The 19,736-nt window shown below is 45.0% G+C and overlaps 2 pseudogenes; both read right to left on the bottom strand.

Annotated features, from left to right (window-relative positions):
* Positions 1-429: 429 nt before the first annotated feature.
* Positions 430-4,100, bottom strand: LOC135538455 (keratin, type I cytoskeletal 13-like; annotated as a pseudogene).
* A 7,687-nt stretch (positions 4,101-11,787) lies between these two features.
* On the bottom strand, positions 11,788-16,958 carry LOC135538509 (keratin, type I cytoskeletal 13-like; annotated as a pseudogene).
* Positions 16,959-19,736: the final 2,778 nt, after the last annotated feature.

Genomic DNA, 19,736 nt, shown 5'->3' with positions numbered 1-19,736 from the left:
TGTGTTTTTGCGCCTTATGAGAGTACTGTTACTTCCCATTGTTTTGGGGTATTGTACTGTACCGTGTTTTTGGACTTGTCCAGATTCAACTATACGCTACACTGACATCTCTGCTCTCCTGCGTTTGACTCCTCACCTACCTTCAGTGCGTAAACGCAACACCCTCTTTGTAACTGGTTACGAGCCGGTTCGTGACACTAGCAATCAGACTTCTTCTATTCACATTTATATATTGCCAACTATTAAACTCAACCCCAGCAGAAGTGAATGTCATAAATTACACTATTCAAGATCATTCTGACACATATGCTTTCTCAAGACCATAGAATTTGCATCACGTGCACAAGATGACACCCTATATAATAGTCAGATGGATAGGAGAATTCCAGATCAGATACATCAAGTTAAAAGACACAGAAGACAGAATGATGGTGTCAGCAAGTCAGAGCATCTTTATTGTATTCACAATGGGTTCTGTTGGAGTTCCATCCAGATGTAGTAGAATATGTTGTTCTGTAGGTGTTAACCATAGAAATAGAATTACCAGAAAATAAAATCCCATTCAAGTCAATCTACCATGATGGGTGTCTGAGGGGCTTTAGCCATTCTAGAAAGAATAGGAGGACGATATGCACATCTTTGACTACAGTTAACCCAAGCTGGCCTAAACAAATAATACAGATAAGGAAGACAGGGATTTTTCATCTTATGATGACGTTGAATTTTAGGTTGCATGAACAAAGCACTGGGGACCAGCAATATTCCATGTGATGGCCTCTCATTTCCTATACCCATTCTAGCAATCATATTTGTATGGGGTTAACCCACTGCTTACTGCAGTGCTCGCTGTGTGTGTGGGACCTTAAGAGGTGTGTTTGGTTTCACTTGAGGAGACAACCTTGCCATCCACCATTTCCTCTGTGACAATCACCACCTTGCGTGTGGTGGAGGTGGATGAGCTGGGGCCGGAGCTGGAGGAGCTGAGGCCGGAGCTGAGGCCAGAGCTGGAGGAGCTGAGGCCGGAGCTTAGGCCGGAGCTGACGCCGGAGCTAGACGAGCTGATGTGGGAGCTGGAGGAGCTGTGGCCAGATTTCGAGGAGCTGAGGCCGAGGCTGTGAGGAAGGGAAACCAATGGTGAGCATAGTTAGCATCTATGATCATAATAAGTATCTATTAAAGACAACATAGCTGATGATTCATGTCAAAAGTAACCATGGCTCATACTAAGGTCAATTTCAAATGAGCATTGTTTTTAAAGTGAAATGTTGAGGGAGACATCCAATCCCATTCTGCCTTACCCGCTAGCCTCTCCGTCCAGCAGCCTCCTGTACTCAGCGATCTCCATCTCCAGGCGTGTCTTGATGTCCAGCAGCATCTTGTACTCCTGGCCCTGGCGTTCCATGTCGCTGCGGAGAGACACTAGCTGCTCCTCCAGACTGGTCACTTGGCTCTGGAGGCGTCCCAGCTGCATGGAGTAACGGCCCTCCGTCTCCGCCAGCGTGTTCTCCAGGGAGCCTTTCTATTGGCCGGGGGAGATAGAGATGATGGGTCAAAAACTGTGGGAGTAGGTTTGGAATTTGAAATGTTTACTGTCATACTGAAAAAGTTCTCCCTAGTAATTGAATGTGAAGGCAGGTAGATGTTAGCTATAGTAATGGAGTGGTGCCTGGCTACAACAACTTGAGGGATAGTGTTATAGTCCAGGTGAAAGTGAGATACTTGAGGGATGGTAGAGAATGAAGGAAGAGTCAAATGTTGATTATTGCAGAAAGTTGCAGAAAGTTGTGTAAGTAATGTGCCCTAAACTGTGGTCCTTGGTCAGATGTTTGTAATTACAGCTCACCATGCTGAGCTGTGACTGCAGTTCAATCTCCAGGCCCTGCAGTGTGCGACGGATCTCCGAAATCTCTGACTTGGAGGTCTGGAGAACCTCTGTGCTGGACGCCACCTCCTTGTTCAACGTCTCTGTCTGTAAAACACAATAAGTGGTCAATCATCACAGAAACAAACCAACATTTCAGCTCATGATAGAATGTGACAACATTACCAACTAGAAGTAAAGGAACATCTACACCATGAACATAGTTTAGGGGTTCTAGAGGTTCTACCTTGGTCTGGAACCAGGCCTCCAGGTCGCGCTGGTTCTTGGCACTACCGGCCTCGTACTGCTCACGAATCTCAGCCATGACTCTGGACAGGTCCTCCTGTGGTGCTGCGTCCACCTCCACGTTGATCTGTCCTGTCATCTGAGTCCTCATGGCCAGCAGCTCCTTTGGAGTAAAACATAGGGGTGAGTATAAACAATTAAAAAGTGCCTAACCTCTGCCTGATGGTAACAACTTCATTATACATTTGAACACCATTGCTTGATACAGATGTGCTTGAAAGCCAGCAATTGTGTTCTAGTGAAGACCCATAGCAGGTTGACATGATCAATAGATGTAATACATTAAGGGACTGTATGGATATGTCCCATCAGCCCACACCCACCTCCTCATGGTTCTTCTTGAGATAGATGAGCTCCTCCTTCAGTCCCTCGATCTGCATCTCCAGGTCAGATCTGGCCATGGTCATCTCGTCCAGCATCCTCTTCAGCCCGGCGATGTCCGCCTCCACTGACTGACGCATGGCCAGCTCGTTCTCATACCTGAGAGATGGAGAGAGCTTAGGTCAAAGAACTGCCTGATTGTGTTCCTCTGTGAGAATAGACTCTAATATTCCATTAATTTTGGGGAAAATAACAGAAAGTAACACCAGGCTTTTGATATGTCTGTTGGGAGGGTGTGGTTATGGTGTAGCTGAAGGGTAATGTCATTTGGTTTCTATTTTTGTAGATTCAATACAAAATTTTATAAAAAACAGTATGAGTGTTTTTACAGATTTGGGATTATTCCATGTGGTTAATGTAATGTACCAGCAGTGTACTTTATCTGTGGATGGTGTTGGATGTACTTACTTGTTTCTGAAGTCGTCGGCAGCGAGCTTTGAGTTGTCGATGCTGAGATAGATGCTTCCGTTCAAGCAGGTGGCAGCCTGGATCTGAGAGGTGGAGGATGGCAAAACATTTCAGGATGGGGTATGCATGGAATTTCCCACATATGCGGTACACACAAACAGTGATCCCACACTGTAATCATTTAGTTCTGAGTTTCAGCTGCACTGTAAATTAGAGCTCATGGAAGCATTACAGGGAACCTGTGGTCGTTATGATCGTAGAGCATGGCACCTTTTGCATTCGCCTAGGGGCTCTTAAGAGAAAGGAAGGAATAGCGTCAATTATCTGCTTTATTTTCAATGCTGCAGCTAAAAATATGCATACTGTCTTTGCATCTATCTTTGGTGCAATATCTTGGTTGAATCAATTTTGGTTGAATAAAAAAAAAATGTAATTTTGCATTGTCCAATATTCATAGTCATAACATTCATCATTGAATGCTTTCGCCATCTAGGAGACACGTCACATACCTTGTCCTGAAGGTCGGCGATAGTAGCATAGAAGCCAGAGTAGTCGCGAGCGCTGGGGGACGTCTTGCTCTCAAGGAACTGACGGATCTTCAGCTCCAGCTCGGCATTGGCCGCCTCCAACAAGCGCACCTTCTCCAAGTAGGTGGACAGGCGGTCGTTCAGGTTCTGCATTGTGGCCTTCTCATTGACCGACACATGGAGGTCGGCTCCACCGCCGCCACCACCACCCCCACCCATGCCAAAACTAAAACCGCCACCGCCGCCGCCCCTCCCATTCCGAAACCATAACCGCCACCACCACCACCTCCACCGCCGGAACCGAACGAGGAGCTAGAGATGCGCACCCCAGAGCCTCCTGCTCCTCCATACACACTGCCGGCCCTCATGGCAGTGACACGGCCTCCTCCACCTCCACCACCACCCATCGAGGAGAAGCGGGAGGAGCCCATACCCATTCCACCTCCACCTCCAGACCTCATGGACATGGTGCCACCTCCGCCTCCACCGCCGCTGCTGTAGGACATGCTAGATCTGGAGAAGGACATGGCTGCTGAGAGGGAGTCTGCCTGCCTGGGATGAGGAGAGAGAATGTGGTGCACGGCCCAGGCACTGTTCCCTTTTTATGCTGCACAGGGCAGAAGGAGGGAGGGAGGGTGGGAGGTGGACATGGGTGGGAGAGGCAGAAGGGAGGAATACAGGTAAGCATCACCTCATGTAGGGCAGGGCAGGACTCCTCCACCCACTTTGACACCCTGCGGGCAGATGCTAGGATACAGGAGATGGAGGAGGATAGATAGATATGTGCTTTATGTGTGGATATTGAAAATATACTATTGCTGTGCAACTCCTCCCTCCCCCATATTGCTCTATATATGGTGTCTGCCTGCACAAACATATAAAAGTTCACACCCTGTAAACAGATGGAATTCCTCTCCCATAAATAGCGTCTGGTAGAAAGCACAGACACACCTGCTTCTATTAGCCCCAGGTAGGTCAGTCAATCAGTCAACACACACAGTTTAGCTTTGACAGGTGAGCTTTTCCGTGTTTCCTGATAATATAGATTGACACACAGAATGGCTATTTATCTGTACCTGTTATGTTACTAAGACAACAAGTTGCAAAGAAACTTCACTTCGTAGAATATGATCTATCGCTTGACACCCAGACAACATTCTCCCTGAACAGACCTGTCTTTGTCTCACACACTGATGTCTTGCAAGAAAATCTCCTGTTTTTTTCCCTAAAAGCAACAGTCCATTGTTCCTTTTATGCACATACTCAGTTTACCATTGTATTAAGTTTCACTCAACTTCATGCATTTTCCATCAACAGTAGGAGTCTGCAGGACCGACAAAAGTACCACTATATAGCCCCCATGGGATGAGTCATTACTCCAGGCATCTTACCCCAGGAAAAGAAACCTCAGATGGGATTAAAGTACCGTTCTTTTCCCTTAACACCTTGGAAGGGAACTTGGCATCTGCAACATGCAAGAACAAGTTGTCGCTTGTTTGCATATTTCCATATAACCAGAGCATTTCTTGCAGATGTATATTTATCATGCTCCAGAGGTTTCCATTTGAGTCTGGCATTTAGTATGTGGAAAAGATGATTTGCATTTGGTTCATGCCAAAGAGCATTACAGCATTTATGTCCTCGTGTTAATGATTTGCAGTAGAATGGATTATAGTGGCATTGGCGGAGATGTTGCACTATATACAGTGTACAGTTGAAGTCGGAAGTTTACATACACCATAGCCAAATACATTTAAACTCAGTTTTTCAAAACTCCTGACATTTAATCAGTTAGTTAGGATCACCGCTTTATTTTAAGAATGTGAAATGTCAGAATAATAGTAGAGAGAATTATTTATTTCAGATTTTATTTCTTTCATCACATTCCCAGTGGATCAGAAGTTTACATACACTCAATTAGTATTTGGAAGCATTGCCTTTAAATTGTTTAAAACCTCTTACATCTATGGGGGCGCTATTTCATTATTGGATAAAAAAACGTGCCCGTTTTAAGCTCAATATTTTGTCACAAAAAGATGCTCGACTATGCATATAATTGACAGCTTTGGAAAGAGAACACTCTGACGTTTCCAAAACTGCAAAGATATTGTCTGTGAGTGCCCCAGAACTGATGCTACAGGCGAAATCAAGATGAAACTTCAAACAGGAAATGAGCAGGATTTTTGAGGCTCTGTTTTTCATTGTCTCCTTATATGGCTGTGAATGCGCAAGGAATGAGCCTGCCCGATCTATCGTTTCCCCAAGGTGTCTGCAGCATTGTGACGTATTTGTAGGCATATCATTGGAAGATTGACCATAAGAGACTACATTTGACAGGTGTCCGCCCGGTGTCCTCCGTCGAAATTGGTGTGTCATCTTCAGCTGCACGTCTTTTTCCAAGCGATTCAGAGGAGAAAGTAGACATCCACGAATGATATATCAATGAAGAGATATGTGAAAAACACCTTGAGGATTGATTCTAAACAGTGTTTGCCGTGTTTCAGTCGATATTATGGAGTTAATTTGGAAAACAGTTCGACGTTTTGATGACTGAATTTTCAAGGTTTTTTTGGTACCCAAACGTGATGTACAAAACGGAGCGATTTCTCCTACACAAAGAATCTATCAGGAAAAACTGAACATTTGCTATGTAACTGAGAGTCTCCTCATTGAAAACATCCGAAGTTCTTCAAAGGTAAATGATTTTATTTGAATCCTTTTCTGTTTTTTGTGCAAATGTTGCCCGCTAAATGCTACGCTAAATGCTACGCTAGCTATCAATACTCTTACACAAATGCTTGTTTTGCTATGGTTCAAAAGCATATTTTGAAAATCTGAGATGACAGTGTTGTTAAGAAAAGGCTAAGCTTGAGAGATAGCACATTCATTTAATTTCATTTGCGATTTTCATAAATAGTTAACGTTACGTTATGCTAATGAGCTTGAGGCTATATCTGGATACAGGTTTTTTTCATAGCCAAACGGGAACAAAACGGAGCGATTTGTCCTACACAAATAATATTTTTTGAAAAACTGAACATTTGCTATCTAACTGAGAGTCTCCTCATTGAAAACATCTGAAGTTCTTCAAAGGAAAATGATTTTATTTGAATGCTTTTCTTGTTTTTGTGAAAATGTTGCTGGCTGAATTCTAGGCTTATAGCTATGCTAGCTATCAATACTCTTACACAAATGCTTGTTTTGCTATGGTTGAAAAGCATATTTTGAAAATCTGAGATGACAGTGTTGTTAACAAAAGTCTAAGCTTGAGAGCTAATATATTTATTTCATTTCATTTGCGATTTTCATGAATAGTTAACGTTGCGTTATGCTAATGAGCTTGAGGCTATAAATAGGATCCCGGATCCGGGATTGCTCGACGCAAGAAGTTAACTTGGGTCAAATGTTTCGGGTAGCCTTCCACAAGTTTCCCACAATAAGTTGGGTGAATTTTGGCCCATTCCTCCTGACATAGCTGGTGTAACTGAGTCAGGTTTGTAGGCCTCCTTGCTCGCACATGCTTTTTCAGTTCTGCCCACACATTGAGGTAAGGTTTTGTGATGGCCACTCCAGTACATTGACTTTGTTGTCCTTAAGCCATTTTGCCACAACTTTGGAAGTATGCTTGGGGTCATTTTCCATTTGGAAGACCCCATGTGTTATATGACATGGCAAAGTGCAATGTCATCTCATGACTATACCTGCACTCTGCAGATGTCACGCCCTGGCTGTAGAGAGGCTTTTATTCTCTATTTTGGTTAGGCCAGGGTGTGACTAGGGTGGGCATTCTAAGTTATTTTTTTCTATGTTTTTGTATTTCTTTGTTTTTGGCCGGGTATGGTTCTCAATCAGGGACAGCTGTCTATCATTGTCTCTGATTGGGAACCAAACTTAGGGAGCTCTTGCCACATGGGTTTTGTGGGTAGTTGTTTTCTGTATTGTTAGTTTCCTTACAGAACTGTTCATTTTCTTCTTTGTTGTTTTTTGTTCTAGTGTTCTGATTTTAATAAAATATCATGAACACGTCTCATGCTGCGCCTTGTTCCAGTCATTCACAGGAAGAGGATCGTTAAAGCAGACTTTTACAAACCCTCAGAAACCGGCATCTGGGTGCTGGCGGGGGATTTGGGATTGTGGGAGGTGGGAGGGGAAGAGAATTAATAATGAATATAATCCCAGAAACCTGTATCTGGGTTGGTTCGTTCCATCAACACATCTCCTTCTCCACTAGGGGCGATAAAGTCCTAGACCACTGTTACTCTATCCGCAAGCAAGCATACCAGGCACTTTCACGTCCCCCCTTCGGAAAATCAGATAATGACTCTATATTCCTGCTTCCTATCTACAAGGTCAACCAGGAAGTATCTGTGATGCTCTCCATGGAGAAATGGTCCTCCAAATCGGAGGCTATGCTACAGGACTGCTTTGCTAGCGCTGACTAGAATATGTTCCGGTACTCCGCTGATAGCATCGACAAGCTAACCACCTCCATCAATGGCTTCATTAGGAAATACATCAGCGACGTTGTCCCCACAGTGACGGTTCACTTCCCCAATCAAAAGCGCTGGATTAACACAGAGGTTGGCGCTAAACTAAAGAACAGGTTTACTGCACAAAGGGCTATCGCAGCCAACACCGAGGCTACGGCTGAGGACACAAAGTCCCACTACGATCTCCACCGAGCCATCAAACAAGCAAAATAACAATATAGGAACAAGCTGGAATCCTATGACATAGACTCCGCCGCCCACCGCAGGTGGCAGGGGCAATAGTCCATTACGGATTACAAAGGAAGGCCCAGCCATGATCTGCCCAATGATGCCTCTCTACCAGAAGAACACAATTAATTTAATGCACGCTTCTACAAAAACAACACAGAGCCGTGAATGAGAGCCACCCCAGATCCGGAGGACTGGTGGATCTCGGTAATCAGGTAAATGCTCACAAGGCCGTGAGGCTGGACAGCATTCCAGGGCACGTTCTCAGAGCATGCGCGGAACAGCCATTTACAACCTCTCCTTGTCTCAGTCTCTAATCCCCATATGTCTCAAGCTGACCACCATCATTCCTGTTCCCAAGAACTCTAAGACTACCTGCCACAATGACTATCGACCTGTAGGACTCACATCTGTAATCATGAAGTGTTTTGAAAGGGTGGTTATGGCACACATCAACTCTATCATTCCAGACACCCTAGAACCTAGACCCACTCCAATTTGCATTCTGCCCCAACAGATCCATAGACGACGCAATCTCAATTGCACTCCACATTGATTTCACCCACCTAGATAAGAGTAATACCTATGTGAGAATGCTGTTCATTGACTACAGCTCAGCGTTCAACACCATAGTCCCCTCCAAGCCCACGAGGAACCTGTGACTGAACACCTCCTTCTGCAACTGGATCCTGTATTTCCTGATAGGCCGACCCAAGGTGTTGAGGGTCGGCCTCCGCCACACTGATCCTCAACACGGGGCCCCACAGGGGTGTGTGCTTAGTCCCCTCTTGTCCTTCCTGTTCACCCACGACTGCATGGCCACGCACGACTCCGACACCCTCATCAAGTTTGCTGACGACACAATGGTGGCAGAAGAGGACTGGCCACCCCTCAAAGCCTGGTTCCTCTCCAGGTTTCTTTCTAGGTTTTAGCCTTTCTAGGGAGTTTTTCCTAGCCACCATGCTTCTACACCTGCATTGCTTGCTGTTTGGGGTTTTAGGCTGGGTTTCTGTACAGTACTTTGAGATATCAGCTGATGTAAGAAGGTCTATATAAATAAATTTGATTTGATTTGGTAGGCCTGATCACCGGTGACTATAACACCGCCTACATGGTGGAGGTCAATAATTTGACAGCGTGGTGCCAGGACAACAACCTCTCCCTCAACATCAGTAAGACCAAGGAGCTGATTATGGACTACATGAAACAGGGGTGTGAGCACTCCCCCATTCACATCTACGGGGATGTAGTGGAGTGGGTCGAGAGCTTCAAGTTGCTCTGTGTCTAAATCAGTAAGGACTAAAAATGGCCCACAAAGCCGCGAAGAAGGCATGACAGAGCGTCTTCCTCCTCAGGAGGATGAAAAGATTTGGCATGGGCCCTCAAATCCTCAAAAAGTTATACAGCTGCACCATTGAGAGCATCATGACTGGCTGCATCACTGCTTGGTATGGCAACTGCACTACCCTCGATCGCATGGTGCTACAGAGGGTGGGGCGGACAGCCTGGTACATCCCTGGGGCCAAGCTCCCTACAATCCATGACATCTATATCAGGTGGCGTGAATTGAAGGCTCGGAAAATTGTTGAAGACTCCAGCCACCCAAGCCATAAACTGTTCTCTCTGCTTCTGCACGGCAAGCCGTACCAGTATGTGACATCAACAGGCTCCTGAACAGCTTCTATCCCCAGCCATAAAACTACTAAATAACTAATCTCAGTTACCCAGAGGTTTCTCATGAAAGTTTCCATTTCCTGTTTTACTTTTGGAGGGTTATGATTACCTTCTTGCCAAGGAAGGAAACAAAGTCTCCTCCCTTGCAAATGGAAACTCTCGGCCAAAGCCCTCCCTATCATGGCTAAAAAGAAGGGGGGGAAATGATATAGCCAAGATCGACTTTGTGGCTGTGGAATCTAGTGGAAACCATTTATCATCTGCACACAGGCCTGAAAATCATTGCACCAGTTTACGCACTGCCTTCGCCCCAATTCTGATTCATCCAAATAATCAATGATGAAAACAGAAAACCAGGAACCACTGCCGCTCGTAATCACATTATTCTATGTGAGCCTTGACAGATTCTCGCCGTTTCATCTGTCCATGAAAATCTGTCCATGAGATTGTACTAAAAAGCTAACAACCACACAGACAATCTGCATTACCCTTCGTATGTATTCTTTTTATTTATTTCTGCACTGACTCTATGCACACTCACAGGACTCCACACACTCACATCGATACTCCAACAAACACACACACACACACACACACACACACACACACACACACACACACACACACACACACACACACACACACACACGTTTTGTTAAAATTTGTTAGATTACTTGTTAGATATTACTGCACTGTCGGAACTGTAAGAACAAGCATTTCACTACACTCGCATTAACATCTGCCAACCAGGTGTGTGTGACATAAAATGTGATTTGATTTGACACACACAAACACACACACACGCACACTTAATTTTCTCACACACACAGAACACACACACACATTCATGCTGACTCTACACACACACACACACACACACACACACACACTCACACACACACACACAATCAGCATACACACACACACACACACACTCACACACACACACAATCAGCATACACGCTGCTGCTACTCTGTTGATCAGACACAAGTGAAGAATGTTCATGTTTGACAGGAATGAACATGCAGAACTCCCCCCAGGAGATAATATATGAAGCATGAACTATGTAAAGTGACCTCTGCCTGTCCTCTCCCCTCCAAAAAGATGACAGACCGCACAATCTAGTGTGCCATGATTATGTCCTAGCTAAATTCCCAAATCTGTCCCTCCTACCGGGATGACTATCTTTCATCCCCTCACCTCTCCACTGCAACTTTTCATAGGTGGTTGATATAAATAAGAATGTGTTCTCTTCTCAGTCAATTCACCTGGTAGAATAAGAGTTAAATAAACCCCTCACCTCTCAGTTTAGATTGCAGGATGTGCCTAAGGGTGGCAGGTAGCCTAGCGGTTAGAGAGGTGAGCCAGCAAACGGGTTGACGTCATCGCTACTTGTTTTTGTATGAAGTGTTGACAAGCTGAATGTACCGAGCCGTCTGTTTAAACTACTAGCACACGTCTCGGACACCCCCCAAGACATGCCACCAGAGGTCTCTTCACAATCCCCAAGTCCAGAACAGACTATGGGAGGCAGACAGTACTACATAGAGCCATGACTACATGGAACTCTATTCCACATCAGGTAACTGATGCAAGCAGTAGAATCAGAATTTTAAAAAACAAGTAAAAATGTGTCTCATGGAATAGCGGGGATTGTAAAGAGACACACACATGAATACATAGTAATAGTTTTATACGGTGGTATATGACATTTTGTATCGTACATTTTGTATTGTCGATATGCAGTGGTGTAATAATGTTATATGATGTACTGTTTAATCTTTCGTTCTCTATGTAATGTAAGTGCTTTAATGTGTTTGGACCACAGGGAGAGTAGCTGCTGCCTTGGCTGCAGCTAAGGGGGAATCCAAAATAAATTAAAAATTAAAAATACAGAAAACAGAATGATGGTGTCAGCAAGTCAGAGCATCTTTATTGTATTCACAATGGGGTCTGTTGTTGGTGTCCCATCCAGATGTAGTAGAATATGTTTTTCTGGAGGTGTTAACCATAGAAATAGAATTACCAGAAAAGAAAACCCATTGAAGTCAATGTTCCATGATGGGTGTCTGAGGGGCTTGAGCCATTCCAGAAAGAATTGGAGGATGGTATGGACACCCCATACTAGAGTTAAACAGAGCTGCCCTTAACAAATAACAAAGATAATGAAGATCGTCGTTTCAGGTGAATATTCACATTGTATAAGTTTAAACGTATTTTAGGTTGCATGAATAAAGCAATGGGGAGCAGCAATATTCCATGTGCTGGCCTCTCATTTCCTATACCCATTCTACTAATTATATTTCAATGGTGTTAACCCGTTGCCTACACCTTGCCATCCACCATTTCCTCTGTGACAATCACCATCTTGCGTGTGGTGGAGGTGGAGGAGCTGGGGCCGGAGCTGCAGGAGCTGAGGCAGAGGCTGTGAGGAAGGGAAACCAATGATTAGCATAGTTAGCATCTATGAAAGTTGTAGAAAGTTGTGTAAGTAATGCCCCCTAATGTGTGGTCTGTGTAAATAATTACGGCTCACCATGCTGATGGAGTGGTGCCTGGCTACAACAACTTGAGGGATAGTGTTATAGTCCAGGTGAAAGTGAGATACTTTAGGGATGGTAGAGAATGATGAAAGAGTCATATGTTGATTATTGATAAAAGTTGCAGAAAGTTGTTTAGGTAATGTGCCCTAAACTGTGGTCCCTTGGTCAGATGTTTGTAATTACAGCTCACCATGCTGAGCTGTCACTGCAGTTCAATCTCCAGGCCCTGCAGTGTGCGACGGATCTCCAAAATCTCTGACTTGGAGGTCTGGAGAACCTCTGTGCTGGACGCCACCTCCTTGTTCAACGTCTCTGTCTGTAAAACACAATAAGTGGTCAATCATCACAGAAACACACCAACATTTCAGCTCATGATAGAATGTGATAACGTTACCAACTAGAAGTAAAGCACATCTACACCATGAACACAGTTTAGGGGTTCTAGAAGTACTACCGTGGTCTGGAACCAGGACTCCAGGTCACGCTGGACTCGTATTGGATCTCAGACATGACTCTGGACAGGTCCTCCTGTGGTGCTGTGTCCACTTCCACGTTGATCTGTCCAGTCATCTCCATCCTCATGGCCAGCAGCTCCTGTGGAGAAACACATGGTGGTGAGTTTAAAGGATTAAGATGTGACTGACCACTGCCTGATGGTAACAACTTGACCTGCCCTCTGTCTTCATTATGAATTTGAACACCATTGCTTATCACAGATGTGCTTGAAAGCCACCACCACCCCTTCCCATGCCGAAACCATAACCGCCACCTCCGCTGCCACCCCTTCCCATGCCGAAACCTTAACCGCCACCACCACAGGTTAGTCGAGGTCATTTGTAAAGGGACTATGCATAGATAATAAACAGAAAGTAGCAGCAGTATAAAAACAAAGGTGCAGTAGGCAGTGGGGGTTGGGGGTCAATGTAAATAGTCCGGGTTGCCATTTGATTCATTGTTCAGCAGTCTTATGGCTTGGGGGTAGAAGCTGTTAAGGAGCATTTTGGTCCAAGACTTTGCGCTCCAGTCTATGACTTCGGTTTCTGGATTATTTGACCATTTTTGGGGCCTTCCTCTGACACAGCCTAGTATATACTGTAGGTCCTGGATGTCAGGAACCTTGGCCCCAGTGATGTACTGGGCTGTACGCAGTACCCTCTGTAGCGCCTTACGGTCAGATGCTGAGCAGTTGCCATACCAGGCGGTGATACAACCGGTCATCACCGCCTGTCCTTTCCCTTAAACTTAACAGGCCATTGTTGCTTCATAGTGTTTGTGATTTTATGCATAGACTCAGGTACCATTATATTAAGTTTCACTTAACTTTATGCATTTTCAATCCACTGTAGTTGTCTGCAGCGCCAACAAAAGTAGTTTTCCTTCCCCTTACCAACTTTATAGCACCATGGGATGAGTCATTACTCCAGGCATCGAACCCCATGAAATATCACCCCAGATGTGATTAATGATAGAACGTACTGTTCTTTTCCCTTAACACCTTGGCAAGGAATTTGGCATCTGCAGCGTGGAAGAACAAGCTATTGCTTGTTTGCATATTTCCATACAACCAGAGCATGCTCCAGATGTTGCCATTTGAGTCCCATGTTCTGTATGTGGGAAAGTTGATTTGCAATTGGTTAAAGCCTATGAGCATTGCAGAAGTTATGTTCTCATGTTAATGATTTGCAGTAGAATGGATTATTGTGACATTGGTGGAGATGTTGCACTATAAACAGCTATTGCCTTTAAGTCAATACGGCCTAACTAGAATATGTAACAAAAAAGTTACATTTAACCTTTGTTGGTAAATTGTCACCATAGCTGACATATTATTAACATGCAAGTTGCAGTGACATCTCACTGGGCTCACCAAGTCATTTCTGTGACGAACACGAGGGAGACAGAGAGCTGGTTTCAAGCGCAGGGCACAGCAGATGTTTAATGTAAAGGAACATAGCAGGAGGCAGGTAGCTGGGTCCAGGGGCAGGCAGCAGGTCATACACAGGTGGTCCAAAAAGTCAACAGTACAGGCAGGTTAAAAGGCTAGTAAACGTAGTCCGGGAGATCAGGAAATAGGTAGATAACAGGAAATCTGATAGGCTAAAGTACAGGCAAAAGGCGTCGTTAGTGAGGCAGGCAAAAACTATCATACATAGGAGGATTAAGTCACGCGAAAACCAGCGCTCCAAATAGAAGTGTGCCAAAAACAAACAATACTTCACAACGATTGGGTGCAAAGAACTGAACTAAATAGTGTGTGATAATGACATACAGGTGTGTGAATAGGTTATCAGAATTAGGTTGATTGGGATCTGGAGAGTGAGCTGTGTGCAGGGGATCTATGTGTTTGAGAGTGTGAGCTGGAAAGTGGCCTGCGAAGTGAGCTGCATTTGGGGGATCTACGTGGATGAGAGTGTGAGTTGAAAGCAGACGTTACAATTGCAACATGGACAATTGGGTGATATTTGGTTGAGATGTTGATCAATGAGATTATAACCTATATTCACCCATTGAAAAAGACAAACAACAGTTTGTTGAATTCCCAATGTGTTATCACTATGCTTTCAACCATCCAAAAACAATGGAAAAACATGGTCAGGTTTTTGTTTAGTTGTTAGCTAAATGTGTTATATCTGCACTTTCAACCGTTTAGCACAAGGTTCAAATGGAAAAACAATGACAGAAATGTTGTGTATTTGTACAACTCAATGTGTTGTCACTGTGCTTCGTCTAATAGCACAACCAAATGAGCTGAATTGCAGTTTGCATTAAAGTACATGGTGCAAGCAAGGGCGGACTAGAACCAGAAATGTGGCCTTGGTATATTTGTTTTAAAGCTAAGTTCCTGCAATTCTACTTCGTTTAGCATGACATCTATTGTTGGGTATGCTATTTCATGATAATAATTATGATCAAATGTAGTCTAGAGTAAATTGCACAGCCATATCCCACTCTTATCCCTCCATTCCCCACTTTCATTCGTACCCACATTACTCTCAAACCCAGAGGAGTAAAATTATGTGAGGAGTGTTTTTGCCTCTGGTCACAAAAGTTTAAGTTTGCATTAGACAAACATTTCTATCTCTATAACATCTCCTAAACTCTCCTGGTTTGTGTCATGCATATGTGCATCTCTCAACTATATAGAAAAACATGTGCTATGACATGGCAGTGTGCAATGTACTCTCATGGCCATACCTGCACTCTGCTGGCTTTTACAAACTCTCAGAAACTGGCATCTTGGTGCTGGCGTGAGATCGAGGATTGTGGGAGGTGGGAGGGGAAGAGGTTCATGTGGTCCATAATAACCCTTTTCTTTTATACACTTCCTTGTCTTCACCATTAGCCTTTGCAACCTCAAAAATAAAATGTTCTGTCTGTATGTTGTTTTTAATGATTGGTATTGATAATTAATATATTCATAGAAACCAGTATCTGGGATGTTTTTTTCCATCAACACGTCTCCTTCTCCAGTTGGGGCAATAAAGTCCTAGACCACTGTTACTCTATCCACAAGCAAGCATACCAGGCCCTTCCTCGTCCCCACATTGGCAAATCAGATCATGACCCTATACTACTACTTCCTGTATACAAGGTCAAACAGGAAGTGCCCGTGACATGCTCCACAGAGAAATGGTCCTCCGAATCGGAGACTAAGCTACACGACTGCTTTGCTAGCTCTGACTGGAATATTTTACGTTACTCAGCCGATATTATAATTCCATGGGGTTAACCCATTGCTTGCCCCTTGCCATCCACCATTTCCTCTGTGACGATCACCACCATGCGTGTGGTGGTGCTGGAGGAGCTGGGGCCAGAGTTGCAGGAGCTGAGGCTGGAGCTGAGGCCAGAGCTGGAGGAGCTGAGGCCGAAGGTGAGACAGGAGCTGAGGCCGGAGCTGTGGCCGGATTTCGAGGAGCTGAGAAAGAGGCTGTGAGGAAGGGAAACCAATGATTAGCATAGTTAGCATCCAGGAAATTTGTAGAAAGTTGTGTAAGTACTGCACCCTAAATGGTGGTCCGTGTAAATAATTACGGCTCACCATGCTGAGCTGTGACTGCAGTTCAATTTCCAGGCCCTGCAGTGTGCGACGGATCTCCAAAATCTCTGACTTGGAGGTCTGGAGAACCTCTGTGCTGGACACCACCTCCTGGTTCAACGTCTCTGTCTGTAAAACACAATAAGTGGTCAATCATCCCAGAAACAAACCAACATTTCAGCTCATGATAGAATGTCACAATGTTACCAACTAGAAGTAAAGGAACATCTACAAAATTAACATTGTTTAGGGGTTCTAGAGGTTCTACCTTGGTCTGGAACCAGGACTCCAGGTCACGCTGGTTCTTGGCACTAACGGTCTCTTTTGCTCAAGGATCTCAGACATGACTCTTGTCAGGTCCTCCTGTGGTGGTGCGTCCACTTCCATGTTGATCTGTCCAGTCATCTCCATCCTCATGGCCAGCAGCTCCTGTGGAGAAACACATGGTGGTGAGTTTAAAGGATTAAGTTGTGACTGACCACTGCCTGATGGTAACAACTTGACCTGCCCTCTGTCTTCATTATGAATTTGAACACCATTGCTTATCACAGATGTGCTTGAAAGCCACCACCACCCCTTCCCATGCCGAAACCATAACCGCTACCGCCGCTGCCACCCCTTCCCATGCCGAAACCTTAACCGCCACCACCACAGGTTAGTCGAGGTCATTTGTAAAGTGACTATGCATAGATAATAAACAGAAAGTAGCAGCAGTATAAAAACAAAGGTGCAGTAGGCAGTGGGGGTTGGGGGTCAATGTAAATAGTCCGGGTTGCCATTTGATTCATTGTTCAGCAGTCTTATGGCTTGGGGGTAGAAGCTGTTAAGGAGCATTTTGGTCCAAGACTGCGCTCCGGTGTCGCTTGCCGAGAGAACAGTCTATGACTTCGGTTTCTGGAGTCCTTGACAATTTTTGGGGCCTTCCTCTGACACAGCCTAGTATAAACTGTAGGTCCTGGATGTCAGGAAGCTTGGCCCCAGTGATGTACTGGGCTGTACGCAGTACCCTCTGTAGCGCCTTACGGTCAGATGCTGAGCAGTTGCCATACCAGGCGGTGATACAACCGGTCATCACCGCCTGTCCTTTCCCTTAAACTTAACAGGCCATTGTTGCTTCATATTGTTTGTGATTTTATGCATAGACTCAGGTACCATTATATTAAGTTTCACTTAACGTTATGCATTTTCCATCCACTGTAGTTGTCTGCAGCTCCAACAAAAGTAGTTTTCCTTCCCCTTACCAACTTTATAGCACCATGGGATGAGTAATTACTCCAGGCATCGAACACCATGAAATATCACCCCAGATGTGATTAATGATAGAACGTACTGTTCTTTTCCCTTAACACCTTGGCATGGAATTGGCATCTGCAGCGTGCAAGAACAAGCTATTGCTTGTTTGCATATTTCCATATAACCAGAGCATGCTCCAGATGTTGCCATTTGAGTCCCATGTTCTGTATATGGGAAAGTTGATTTGCATTTGGTTAAAGCCAATGAGCATTGCAGAAGTTATGTTCTCATTTTAATGATTCGCAGGGTCAAATAGGAAATACCCGCTCCATAGTGAAATGGTTCCCCGAATCGGAGACTAAGCTACAAGACTGCTTTGCAAGCGCTGACTGGAATATTTTACATTACTCAGCCGATATCATCGACAAGCTAACCACCTCCGTCAACGCCTTCATTAATCAAAAGCCCCGATATAACACAGAGTTTGGCACTAAGCTAAAGGACAGGCTTAGCTCACACAGGGTTATCGCATGCAACCCTAAGGCTATGGCTGAGGACACAAACAAGTGCAATAAGTCCTGCTACGATCTCCAGACAACCAAGCACAAGGACAATATAGGAGCAAGCTGGAATTCTATTACACGGACTCCGACACCCGCTGCATGTGGCAGGGGCTACAGTCCATTACGGATTACAAAGGAAGGCCCAGCCATGATCTTCCCAATGATGTCTCTCTACTAGAAGAAAATGCATTTAATGCAAGCTTCAACAAAAGCAACACCGAGCTGTGCATGAGCACACCCACCATTTCAGAGCCCTGGGTGATCTCGCTAATCAGGTAAACACTCAGTATTCCAGGGCACGTTCTCAGTGCTTGCGCAGAACAGCCATTTACAACCTCTCCTTGTCTCAGTCTCTAATCCTCACGTCTCAAGCTGACCCCCATCATTCCTGTTCCCGAGAACTCTAAGACTACCTGCCACAATGACTATCGCCCTGTAGGACTCACATCTGTTCATGAATTGATTTGAAAGGCTGGTTACGGCACACATCAACTCCATCATTCCAAACACCCTAGACCCATTCCAATTTGCATACCACCCCAACAGATCGACACATACTCAATTTCACTCCACACTGCTCTCAACCACCCAGAGAAGAGGAATACCCACATGAGAATGCTGTTCATTGACACCTATCTCTCTAACTCGATCCTGAATTTCCCGATAGGTCGACCCAAGGTGGTGAGGGTAGGCAACATAACCTCCGCCACACTGACCATCAACATGGAGGCCCCAAAAGGGTGTGTGCTTAGTCCCTTCTTGTTCTCCGTGTTCATCCACGACTGCTTGGCCAAGCACAACCCCGACACCATCAAGTTTGCTGACGACACGACTGTAATAGGGCTGATCAACGGTGGCTATGAGACCGCTTACAGGGAGGAGGTCAGTGATCTGACAGTGTGGTGCCAGTACAACAACCTATCCCTCAACATCAGTAAGACCAAGGAGCTGATCGTGGACAACATTAAAGAGGGGTGGTGAGCACTCCCCCATCCACATCGACGGGGATGTAGTGGAGTGGGTCGAGAGTTTCAAGTTCCTCGGTTTCCAAGTCGTGAAGAAGGCGTGACAGTGCGTCTTCCTTCTCAGGAGGTTGAAAAGATTTGGCATCGGCCCTCAAGTCATCAAAAAGTTATACAGCTGCACCATTGAGAGCGTCATGACTGGCTGCATCACTGCTTGGTATGGCAACTGCACCAGCCTCGATTTCATGGTGCCACAGAGGGTGGGGTGGACAGCCCAGTACATCCCTGGGGCCAAGCTCCCTACAATCCATGACTTCTATATCAGGCGGTGTGAAAGGAAGGCCCAGCCACCCAAGCCATAAACTGTTCTCACGGCAAGTGGTACCAGTACGTGACACCAATAGGCTCCTGAACATCTTCTGTCCCCAGCCATAAAACGGCTCAATAGCTCATCTCAGTTACCCAGAAACTTCTCGTAAAGTTTGCCATTTCCTGTTTTACCTTTGGAGGGAATGCCGTT

Source organism: Oncorhynchus masou, chromosome 5 (genome assembly GCF_036934945.1).
Source record: "Oncorhynchus masou masou isolate Uvic2021 chromosome 5, UVic_Omas_1.1, whole genome shotgun sequence".
NCBI classification, from domain to species: Eukaryota; Metazoa; Chordata; class Actinopteri; order Salmoniformes; family Salmonidae; genus Oncorhynchus; species Oncorhynchus masou.
This window is presented reverse-complemented; position numbering and strand designations above follow the sequence as displayed.